Genomic DNA, 12954 nt, shown 5'->3' with positions numbered 1-12954 from the left:
TGCTCCAGCAACGCTGGCACGCCGGCGTCGCATAGAGTCATAGAGTTTCCTAGGAAAATCTATGCATAGAGTAACTATACTGAATCTAGAGAACAAGCTACCCATAGGACCTATGCATTGAAATCGGGAACCGCAAGTGCGCCGCCACGTTGCTACGCGCTGAGGTTGCCAGCTCCTGAGACGCTTGCTAGACTTTGTGACAGTAGTCAGTTTTAATCCGGCAACCATAGCAGCGTAGCAGCATGGCGTCTCGATTGTAGAGTGGTGATGCGGTGCGCGTGCAGCCGTGTGTTTGGGCTGTTTATTCTATGTTGCGGGATGGTGTTGGTGTGGTCGATGTTGGCCGTGCAGGTGGCAGTTAGGCAACCGAAGGATGGTCCTGTTGAAGTTTCCGGCAGTATGCGGTCGGTTGTTAGCGGTCAAGAGTGTCACTCTATGAGGTTACGAGTTAGGAGCTCGAAGATGTGGCCAGATTCCTCGTTGGCGTTCCGTAATTCTCTTCGTACGGGCGCGGTATGTTGCAGAAGCTGCTGTCGCGATCTATCGTCGCGACGACAGATCGGTTTTTTTTTATTATTGTTACAAGTACCGATCCAGCCCTAGCGCACATGTAACCGACAAACGGAAGTCTCAGGAAAGCACCTGATATTATAATAAAGCAGGCGGCGCAGGAACTCCAGGGCACCCAAGGGACAGTGGGCGGATCAAAGCTCGAAGCAGAACGGTACGTAGGTAGGGGCCGCGGAGGCAGGTGTGTGTCAGGGAGTGTTCGCACGGACAGCTCCCCTGGTACGCGTAGCGGTGCCTCGCAAGGTCGAGATACTTTAAAGGCACCTGCGCCTATGATCTTTCTTTTGCCTCACTGCAGTGGGTAAGATTAACCAGAATAATATGGAGGGCATCCGGTGCAGTCGCGAATGCGAATCATGGCAAATGTAGCTCACGTCGCCTGGCGTGTAATATCAAACTTTATGCATAATACGCTTTGTTACGGTACCTTAAAGGAATGGGTCTAGGGGACGGTGTAGGTACGTTTTTCCGTACCGCCCTAATCCTATACCACCCCACTCCCTACAAACACGCACACATACCCCCCTTTTTCCTATATGTATACATACAATTCCTTCCCATAACGATGGACCAGTTCAAGTTGTGAACTTGTCAATAGCTGTCATAGGAATTACTGTAATAAACACAATTCCACGATCGGATTGTTTACTTTCGTTTGTTATTGTAACACTGAGAACTGCATGGAACCTTATTCTGTATATTTAAGCTTAATCCAATGTGCAATACACAGACAAAGCAGCTGGTACAACATGAACTGCATTGAGGGCCACACAACACATATGTAATTAAAGGTGCGAAATATAGAGGGAAGCTTCAAAATACGCTGTGTAGCACTGCAATGTATAACATACATTGTACTTGTACACTAAATGTTCGAAAAAGCAATGCATCAATGTCCCATTTGCCTTCAAGTTTATTATCAAGTTGAAGTTTACTTATGTTTATCATGAGCATATGTACAACAGGAATCTGCTAACACACCCGCAGTGAAGGTGGCTGTTCGAGGTGTGCTGGCTGCCTCAGTGTAAGAAAAAGAAAGAAATTGGGTGAATGTCGACACCAGTGCCACTGCTTCTTGCCTCTGACCTGCACGTGCCTCCGCGGCATCTTTGTTGGTGGAGTCTGCACAGATGAGCTGGCATGGCGAGGCGTAGGGGTCATCTGAGAGAAAGAGTATCGTTTACATGGAGAAGTGGCGGTTCACATTGCCTGTCGCTTTCCCTCAAATGCTTCCTTGGCGACTACGGTGACAGAACCACAGTCAAGGTGGCTGTTCTAGGTGTGCTGGCTGACTCAATGTAAGAAAAAGAAAGAAATTAGATGAATGTCAATACCGGTGCTATTGCTTCTTGCCTCTTACCTGCATTTGCCTCCACGGCCTCTTGGCTTGTGCGGTCTGCATGAGAGAGCTGCTGTGGCTAGGCCTAGGCGTTGTCTAAGCAAAAAGAAAGGTCATTCAAATGGGGAATTACGGAAATAAATGCAGTTCTTATGTCTGCTTCTTGCACTCTTTTTGCCTAAATGTTTTCAAACATAGTGTCCAGAATACACCAGCACATTGACTGCTTTTGCTTTTTACCTGTAGGTGTTGCTGTGAGATCCTTAGTATGGCTTCGTGCAGCATTGTAACACTTGGTGGAGGCATTTGAAGTGATATCCAAAAATATAAAGAATCATCCTTGTCTGCATCAATGCTTTCAATTTCTAAATGCAGTGGTAACTATCACTATCGGTGCAAAGCTGCCCACATCTATGCTGCAAGTGCCATAGCTCGAAATTGAATTTTTCCTTTAGTGTTTTACAAGGCGTCTGATATGTCCACATTAGATGTGATCCGCTTATTTTTATTTATCCCAGTGTGAAGGGAGCATCACGAAATTGTTTTTTATTTTTGCGTGTCTTGTTTTTCGGTTTGTTTCTAAATTTATCAAGCAACAGTCTCATGATGCTTAGGTGACTTATGTAATGAGAATCATCGGCTTTTTTTGCAGAAAAACAACGCCTTTCCTGACCCATTCTTTGCTATCCCATCACTAGCGTAATTTTACAGAGTATTCTACCTATATTGACTTGCTTGACCTCCACTAAAGAGTCTTGCATTTTCAAATACCATTCTTTCCTTAAAATCATTCGACACTTCTGATAATTTCTGTACCTTGGGCTTCCGATACTATGCATTCGCCATTTTTGCTTGTTGTTTCTGACTAGAAATGTCTTTATTAATTTAGAGCTTAAATTTTACCTTTGGAACACACAGAAGGGCTTGTCATTGCATATCTGCATAACAGGGGAACATGCTTCATTAAGCATTTGCAATATCCAATAGAAGATTGATGAATGCAGCTTGCAGTGTGATTTGACTGAACGAGCCATAAAAGTAACTCATCTGACTTGGTAAATTAAAGCACATATTAGTGTGATGTACAAAATATGTTACACTAACGTGGTGGGTTCTCTTGCTTATACAGCAAAACAATCAGTGCGCGAGAAAAAACGTTATTTTTGCACACCACTAGTGCACAGTGATTTAAGGAAAATGAGCTGGAGCTGTCCACATGACCTACTTGTTTTACCAGAGAGTACACTCAATAAAAATGTGCCAGCTGCTTAGTGGTAGTTGAGATTATGTCAGTATTGTATATGTGCGTGTTGCCTAAAGTAATTGAATTTTGAAAATGCTCGTAGGGATCTGATGTGCATATCTGCAGTTTATGGATACATGTAGAAGACTCAGCATCAAGTGCAAGTGAACGATCCCACAGGCCCGGAGTCGATCATGCAAATAGATTGGCTGCACAAAATTGTCACCGGAAATGATATGCCACATGAAATGGCATGCAAGGAAGTGTTGAAAATATTGCACAGTTAATAAAACGCCTACGCTATTAATATGTGGGTTCATGCACTCGATTTCGTCCGTATTAGGCATTACCCTCTTGATTGCTTCGTGGCACAGAAATACTCGGCATCGGACTGTTTTTCTGCAGTGGCCTTTGTAGAAGCATGATTGTTCAAAGTGCAACAATTAACCAGATTCTATGACTTGCTTGTGGATTCGCCAGTACAATTCCGATGCACTGGTCCGCCTGTCCAGCAATTTTCTACTGAAGGGAAACCTGCAAATAAAAACACCGCTCCGCATGTGAAAAAATGCTCTACTGTGACACTTCTCAAACGATTGTGATGCACCACAAGATCTGTCTACTCGCGTGATGTTCTGAACAAGAAGATACATTCGTTTACTTACATGTGAAGGTATATGCCAGAGCACTTCGGGGCTTGGGTGGCACAAGAGGCACGAATCTGCCATAGCGTCCGATGTTGACGCGCGATCGCATGTCAAACCTAAACTGTACGAAACTACTACGCATCCAAAAAACAGAGATTCCAAACCGAAATTCGCGTCATACTTTATTGCATGAATGCGTACATCGTGACTTACATAAGTCACGCACTTAGCAAGCACTTTCTGTAAACTTAATATTAACGCATCACCTTCATAAAGCCATCAGGTATGCGTTTTTAAATGACAAAGCATAAGGTGACCTGTACTTGATTCAGCCCTTTCAATTATAACTGCGCTGGCCACATTGACCAGTAACAACAGGGCGGCGCCCTAGCGGTTTCCACTTTTTCGGGGCAGCTTTTCCTCTAGAGTTGGCTATACTAGCTCTATGCGGCGTCGTGAAACGCCTAGCAACACCACTGACGCCACTCCTCTCGAACGCGCGGCTGAAACGAACATGCCTGGCAAGACGTACCGTGCTCGTACCGCGCTCGGCGACAGCGCGCATGCGCAAGCAAACGTCACGTGGCTAAGCAGTGAGGTGAAGTGCTCGTTCAGGGCCAGCAGCGGAGTAAGGGCGCATTAGGGTAGCTTCCGAGCAACCTTACGCTGAGGAAGCACCAAGGTAGCCTTCACTGAGGGCCCCTCAGTAAGGAATCTTTCAGAGTGACATAAGGTGGCCTCACCGCAATGAAGGCTTCCTTACTGAGGTAAGGAAGATTTCATTGATTGGCCCTTATTTACAGGGGGAAAAGAGGTCCAGGAGGAAGCCACAGGGAAGAACCAGCCGGCAGGGAGTACAGCCGAGCTCACGCGCCCTCTATACTTCAGTGTCTCGTTCTGTCGTGCACTGCTGTGACAATGCATTCTGATTCACACAGCGTCCAGTCAAAGTTTGTCACACAGTCTGGTATCTCTTAAATAACACAGCAGCGACTTTATAGCGACTCGCGCTGACATTCGTGCAGGCCAGTTTCCAAGAATCTTGCTTTCCATGAGTGGGGTATTGTCCAGTTGGTCTAGTGTGACTGAGAGCAGCTGCTATTGGCGGGTTGAACCTAGGGTCCTGGCAAAGAAGGCGAGCGATCGTTTCACTACACCTACAGAATTCACGAGCTGGGCAATTGGCCGCTTCGGTCATAAAGGACTACGCATTTGAAAATGCTACCTCAATTCATACATGGGCTAGAGGGTGCAATCACGTCCGGAAAGATCGGACGGAATACGGAGCTGTAAATTAGGGAACGAGCGAGTCAAGGCGAGAACAGAGAACATGGAGACGAGAAGGCACAAAAGAAGACACACGCGTAGCGCTACGTGTGTGTAATCTTTTACGCCTTCTCGTGTCCCTGGTCACTGTCCTCTCTACAGCTCGCTCGTTTCAAGATGAACAACTAACAAGCCCACATCTCCATTCTCATTGTAAATTAGGAGCCAGTGTATGAAGACGTGAGCTTGTAAAGCCGGATGAATTCATTTGATCCAATGATATGTTACTGTTACGCACATGTGCGCAATGTTTTTTCGCTGTGTCGGCTCTCAAAAGAGGAATGACAACGCAGTTGACGCAAGCATGGGCAGAACGTACAGCTGGGTCCGCTTCAACAGTTCCGTGTATGCCACAGTGACTACCCAACCAGTGAAATATCATATCGTGTCCGTTGTCAACTACTCGATGGTGGAAGTGTCTGATGTCTGACCTGCTCATGTGATCCAAGACGCAGTGCACAGAGCACCAAACTGCCAGAAACTCGGAACAATCCTCCATTTACAGTTCAACGAGAACTATGTCTGTCTTTATACTATACAGCCCTGTACCTTTTTCAACAAGTGTTGCGCCAATTAGGCACGTAAGTAGAAACAGGACCAATTTACCAACACTGTATCTGATTTTTGCATGGGCAGGCTAACTACCGTGCAGTGTACGTACTTTTTTCTCGTTGTGTGCGAAAATATTCCGTTAGAATGACACCCTTTCCTAATACTTTACTACGCTTATTGCCCGAGGTTTGAAACTTTCAATTCATCTTTTAATTAATTTCTCCTTGGACACGGTTCACGCTATTGCGCACCAGAAGGAACACGGAGAGAAACAAACCTTTCAAATGCTTCCAGCCAAACGAGGAAAGTTCAGTTTAATCTTCACTAAAAAGGTGCACCCTACTCTCTGAGCTCCTCACATTTTCTTTTTTTTCTGCCCGTTACCACTTTTGAATGTTTGGTCGTTGTTTCCGGCCAGCTCCATCGCGCCTCTTTGTCCCGAGCGAAGGTCGTTACGCACAAAAGGTTTCGAGTTCTCCTAAAAAACTAATGCATCTGGCCCTCGCAAGAAATAAGCTCGTGAAAGGAAAGTACGCGTCCTCCAGAAAATAAAAGCGGTGCTAGCTTGCATGAGTGGCGCCGGCGAAACATTGTACTAAGCGAAACAAATGAATGTCATCTTTGTTCCCGAGCGCTCTAGCGGTAAAACACAGCAGATCGGACCTTCGCAGAAAACATATCACGCCTTCGTAACAAGACTTGGAAAATGTGGGCACCTGGAATATAGCTCGAACTCGGTAGAGGGAAAACTAAACGGCGCGAATCGTCACCGGCTTAACTAGCCCTTGTGAAGGACTTAGTTCCTACTTTGTTCATGCCTAGTGGTTGCAATCTACTAATAATTAGTTAAATCAGCACGTTACTATAAAGTACTACTGTTTTACTATTTTTACTAGTTTTACTGTTTAACTAAGTCATACCAGCACGGGCTAAAGTAGTGTTGCTGCTTTCTAAGAGTCCCTGTTTCTGGCTTTCAAAAATGAGAAAATGGCATAAACAAATAGAAAAGAAATTTTTAGTAACTTCTTTCCTGGCACTCTTCTTTTTATTCAATTCCTCAGAGTATTCTTTTGAAATAAATTCTGGGCTTTTGCGTGCCAAAAGCCACCATTTGATTATGAGGCACGCCATAGTGGGGGAACTTCGGATTAATTTGGCTACCAGAGGATCTTTAACTTAGCCACTCGGTGTGCTGTGCGGGGTGTGTAGCCGTTGTTGACCAATCCTCCAGAATGAGTATGTGCGACTGCGAGGCACAGAATACCCAAATGAAGCTATACAAACATGTGCGTCGCACTTTTATGTGCATGCGCACCTGTCAAACCCATTCTTCCCGCGAGAGACTTTCGGTCTCATTACATCGCAGCGTGCACGTCTCATATTGTGCATCCGCCTGATTTTCTCTCCGTGTTTCGGCGTAGCTTGTGAGCGGTGCAGTGCATAAACATAAATATTGCATGAAATTGAAGTTGCGGGCTTTTGTGGTGGACAAACTTCTACATTGCACGACTTTGCACATTGCATAGGATGAAAGAAAACACATTGTACGCGACGACGTTAGTTGTCTTGCATTTAATTAGTTGCTCTACTAAACCTTCGCTTCACAAAGATTCCAACATGTATGTTTTATCTGCACAATCTTATTTATTTATTTATTTATTTATTTATTTATTTATTTATTTATTTATTTATTTATTTATTTATTTATATTAAACAATGTCTTACATTAAGTAGCCGGCTTCTCTCCAATCTTAAGTTGCTAAATGAACGAGGGCTGACGACGTGAGGCAAAAAAATTTACTTATTTAGTTTGCAACCATACGTGCCGCGCTTGCAGTGTGTGTGTATGTGTGTGTGCGTGTGTGATATCTAACGGGGCCTCAATGCTCGGAACACGGGTGTTCTCGCATTTCCCCCCCATCGAGCTGCGGCCGCCGCGGCCAAGATTTGATCCCGAGAGCTCGTGCTTAGCAGCGCAATACCATAGCCTCTAAGTCACCGTGGCGGGTGATACTACAGGAAAAACATGAGGCATCACAAAAAAACTCAGTGCCCTTCCACTGTGCGAAGAATAATGACCAGCGAAGCTGTGTATGTGGGCCCCTTAATGGCGAACTGCACCTCCACCGCGGGTCGGTCCGGCATTGCACTATCTTCGGAATCGGCCGACATGGGGAGTGATTAACGCCTGCTTCACCTCCGCCGCGAGTCGGGTCGGTATTGCACTATCTTCGGGATCGGCCCACGTATGGGGAGTGCTTAAAGCCTGCTTCACCTCTGCCGCGGGTCGGCCTGGCATTGCACTATCTTCACGATCGGCCCACGTATGGGGAGTGCTTAACGCCTGCTTCACCTCCGCCGCGAGTCGGCCTGGCATTGCACTATCTTCGGGATCGGCCCACGTATGGGGATTTCTTAACGCCTGCTTCACCTCTGCCGTGGGTCGGCCTAGCATTGCACTATCTTCGGGATCGGCCCACGTATGGGGAGTGCTTAACGCCTGCTTCACCTCTGCCGCGGGTCCGCCCGGCCTTTCACTATATACCTCCGGGATCGGCCCACGTATGGGGAGTTTTTTTTTTCTTACGACACGAAAATTTCCTTGAACGGTACACAGGTATACAGCTTCGCTGTACAATCAAACACAAAAATCCGCAAAATTACATTTCAATAACTTACAAAAGCCAAAAGAACTAGAACATAAGCAAATCCACGAAAACACAAAAACATTATAAAGAAGGATAACGTTCACTGCATATGAATATTTACCTATCTCTTAGGACGGCTACTAAATCCTTCACAGCCGTTCGTTGTGACAATGCGTCTTTCTAAGGCCCAGGATTTTTTTTATTACTTCAGTTCAGTGCAGTTATATTACTAGACGAACTGCATAAATATGTGATTCATGTGTTATCATCAATGCACAAAAATTTGTGAATTTTCTTTGAGACAGACTGATATGAAACAGCCATGTTTCTAAAGCGTGCTGCGTTTCAGGGTGCATTCCAGGAAAACAAGGTTGCTTTACAAGAAGCGCTTGTGCCATCAAGCTCTGAAGGCGCAGACTCGTAATGACGCTAATTAAGCGACAGTGACTTTTCGCGAGGTACGTGTTTAAGCTTTGTCGTAAGCTTAGCGCGAAGTTAAACTCACTTTCAACAAGTGCCCCGATTGGAGGTGGCGACGGCTGCCCGCGAAGCACACGCAGAATGCTGATTTGCTCTCTTAAGACGCTCGCGGAAAGCGTAGACGCTCATTGAATATGTGTGCGCATTCACTCGTCTGAAATTCGCGAGACAGGGCTCGATCAAGCACGAATAAAGCCACAGTCAGGCTGGAAAGGCACGACGGCAACAAAATGGGTGAATAGACGAACCGCGCTCGCTTTTTTTATTATGGCTTTGTTCTTGCTTCTCCAGGCCAGGACTGCTTCTGCCAGCTTCAAGGGTAACTCGGTTAGGCTGAGCTAATCGAATTAGATTGGCACAAAAGACGCCGCCACCACGCACGCCCCCCTCTTCCTCCTTTGGGGTACGACTCTCTACGTGCGCCTGCTCCGAGTCCTTTGGCGGCTGCCTCCGTTGGCTCGTGCTTCTTCCGGCACAAAAACAAATCTTTGTGCGATCCTGTTTGCACACGCTGCTGTCGAAGGGAAGCGCCCTGGCATCTCCCGCCGAGCAGACTCGCACGTTGGACGCCATCACGACGGCCCGGCTCGTGCCACTTTAGGGGCTCAGATTGAAAGATGCGGTGAAGGCATTCGACAGACCGCAGTAACAGCTGCGTTGATTCGGCTGTCGTATTAAGCTGGACCGTCATTTGTCTGTTTCCCCAGTGTTTGTCGCGAGTTGCCGGTTTGCCCAATAAGCACGCTGCCAGGCTACAAGAATGACAATGTACAGAAGTCGAGTCAGCACACCACTGCTCTACGCAATCAAACAATAAATCACGATATATAAGGTGCATAAGCAATGTCCGCTGATACGCACCTCTAAAGCAAACAAATATTTTAATACAATAGTCTATTATATGAAACGTCCTCTTAAATTTATTATATTCTGTCTCATTCCTGCGCGACTTTGTTTGTGCCATCGTATACGTTGCGGCCTGTATTGCATGCCACTTTGCTTAAAATGTAGAAACAATCAGCCCACATAGGTTCTGCGTAATAAAACAGGTACTATCGCGTTCAATATGAGTTGCAACACGGCATACATCTGTCAGTTCTTTCAATAATAAAAATTACAAGTGCAATATTACTTGTAAACAGGGTGCGACCAGTAATCGAAATGGTGCTCGGGATTTCTTTTTTTGCATGTGTAGGCGCTGCCATGCTGCCTTACGGGCATTGTATGCAGCTCCTACAAAACAACAACAAAAAAGAAGGAAAAAAAGAAAAACGGGCTCTCGTGTTGTAATACTCCTAAAGCGCTCACACCTCTTAATGAAAAAGCGCATGCTATTCAGCGACTTCTTTGATCTTCATAATTTCATTATATTGGGGCTACTACATTCTTGTACCATTAAGTACATATGTATCACTAGGCATGTGTCTATTCTAAGACAATTCTCGAGATGTGTTCCACTGTGTCACATGAGGAGGCATAGAATCCGTAAACGTATTTATAGAAGACGCGTCGTATACGCTGTGCAAACACCTCCTTTCGCCATTCTTCCGCAGGCACCACACATGTCCTCGTGACGTTGCGGTGCATGGACATCTCGCGCTGCGCATCCACACGATTTGGCATTTGCATTACGGCAGAACTTCTGATCGGTGTAGTGTCATCACGCTATTGGGATTGGAGCTGTCTTAGTTGTCGGGAGGACCTTGGGACGACAGGGCTAGGCGAGCAGGATTTATTTACACGATTTAAATTTAAAACAAGACATACATCGACAGTCTAGCGTGACTCCCAAATGGAGCCCGCAAGACTAACATACTGCAAACAGCTTACGAGCACACAGCTCACGAGTACATTTCGAGCACGAAAACGAGCACGCAGTTCACGAGTACATTTCTAGCACTACAACGAGCACAAGGCTCACTAGTACATCTCGAGCCTGACAACGAGCACACCCTAGCAGCCGGCAAACGCTGCTTATAAGCACTTGTTCCCCCCTTCATTCCAAGCGAACGGAAACGTTCGTCCAGTCATCGTTCGACGTCACCGAAGATGACTCGCCCTTTTGGAGGAGGCGGGCTCACATACACGTGTTGCACAGGTTTCAGTGCCGCACACACACACAGATGTAAAGGTCCGGAGCCGACGTCAGAGGGGCTTCGTAGAACTCTGCTCCGTCCCGGGTGGCGCTGGCGAGTAGCACATTCCTGAGCTGACCCCGCGCCACGTGGCTGCCGGTTATTCGCAGTTCTCTGAAGTGCGCCCCGTCCGGTTGGTTGGGAACACGTGCAGCGGGCTGAAATAGCTGGCACGTTGTCAGCCCGTACGGCCATTCCTAACAACGCTTAGACATTGCCTGATGATAAAGTTGTGACATGTCCGGTGCATAGGCAAACATTACATGAGATTACATGTCGCATAGGGTGCATATAGACAAAATTGTGCGCACATCATGTTTAGTTGCATAGCATCACATTAAAATATGGGGGTTTTACGTGCCCAAACAACCATGTGATAATGAGGCACGACGTGGGGGGGGGACTCCGGATTAATTTTGACCACCTGCTGCTCTTTAAGGTGCACCTAAATGTAAGTACACGGATGTTTTAGCATTTCGCCCCGATTGAAATGCGGCTGCCATGGCCGAGATTTGATGCCGCTACCTCGTACTTACCGTATTTTCGCGATTCTAATTACCCCCCGATTCTAAGCACCCCCCCTCTATTTTCGCGAAAAAGTTTGGAAAAAACTTTGCATGGGAATCTAAGCAACCCCCTATTTGTTAGGAAGAGCGCGTAGCCAAGGCCGCCAAACAAGCTTGCTCACTCTGGAATCATTGCTCGATGGACCTGCAGGCACGCGGTCGCTGTTGTATTTCCTCCATTCTGGAGCCAAAAAGTCCCCCTCCCCAGCGGCGCCAGACACCAGATAAACCCCCGCGCTGCGGGCCGCCGACGAAGTGGCAAGGAGAACTTCTCAGAGGCGCCGGACATTTGATACCCCTCAAACTACGTGCCTTACTGGCGGGCGCGTTGTATACAAACGGCGAGCGGCGGTGCGGTGGTGCCTTCCAAGTGTGGAGGTGGTGGTGACAACTTTATTGCACACAGGGGAGTTGCGGACACGCAGGTCCTTGGGCCCCCGCACGGCTCCACTGCACTCAAGCGTTCATGTCCCGGAGACTCATGACCCTGGCAGCCCGGCCTGTGGCGATGGCTTTGGTGCGTGCGTGGTGCAAGAATGCTTGTGTGGCATGGTGTATTGTGACTTTCTCCTTCTCACTACTCTCTCCCATTTCCCATACCCTCTAGTGAAAAATAAAGCAGTCTTCTTGATGCGCTCGAAGCGAAAGGACGTCTGTCGTTTTTCCATCAGTTCAAAGTTCTCCGTCTCTTATTCCACAACATCTTTTTGGTGCCGAAACCCGGGAATAGGGACGTCAAAAGATGGACATCGACAGAATCAAGCGAAAAAGGGCCGTGGCGCGAACTTCTACAACGAAGCTGCTCAATGAAGTATCCACCATGGACGACAGCGCATCAATCGGTGAGCTGGAAGAAAAGCTAAATCTTCTTACTCTTAAAGAAGACTCACTGAAAGAGCTAGATCGGGAGGTAGAAAAAGGCGTTGAAGATGAAGCTTTCGAAGAGGAAATTGCATGCTCCGAAATGTACAGAGAAAAGATCATCGTGGCGAAAACAAAGGTACAACGCATGCTACGCGACTTTAGCTGCACAAATGTTTCATCAGATCGCACACTAAACTCCTCAGATCAAAGAGAATCTAGCGCAAACGATTCACAAATACGCCCCACCGTAAAGCTGCCAAAGCTCGAAATCAACAAATTCAACGGAGAGCTTCGAGAGTGGCAAGGGTTCTGGAGTCAGTTTGAGTCGACTATCAACGCTAACCAGAACCTCTCAAACGTAGACAAATTCAAGTACCTCAAGAGCTACTTGACAGGAAAGGCGGCGGCTGCGATAGCAGGACTTGACTTGTCGGAAGGCAACTACGATGTCGCGCTCTCGCTATTAAAGGAGAGATTCGGCAGAAAGGAAGTTATAATAGAAGATCACATGTCACGGCTGCTTAGCATCAAGCCAGTGCGTGACTCACGGAATCTCGGTGAACTGCGCAGCCTCGTCGACGAAG

This window comes from Dermacentor andersoni, chromosome 6 (assembly GCF_023375885.2).
Source record: "Dermacentor andersoni chromosome 6, qqDerAnde1_hic_scaffold, whole genome shotgun sequence".
Lineage (NCBI taxonomy): Eukaryota > Metazoa > Arthropoda > Arachnida > Ixodida > Ixodidae > Dermacentor > Dermacentor andersoni.
This window is presented reverse-complemented; position numbering follows the sequence as displayed.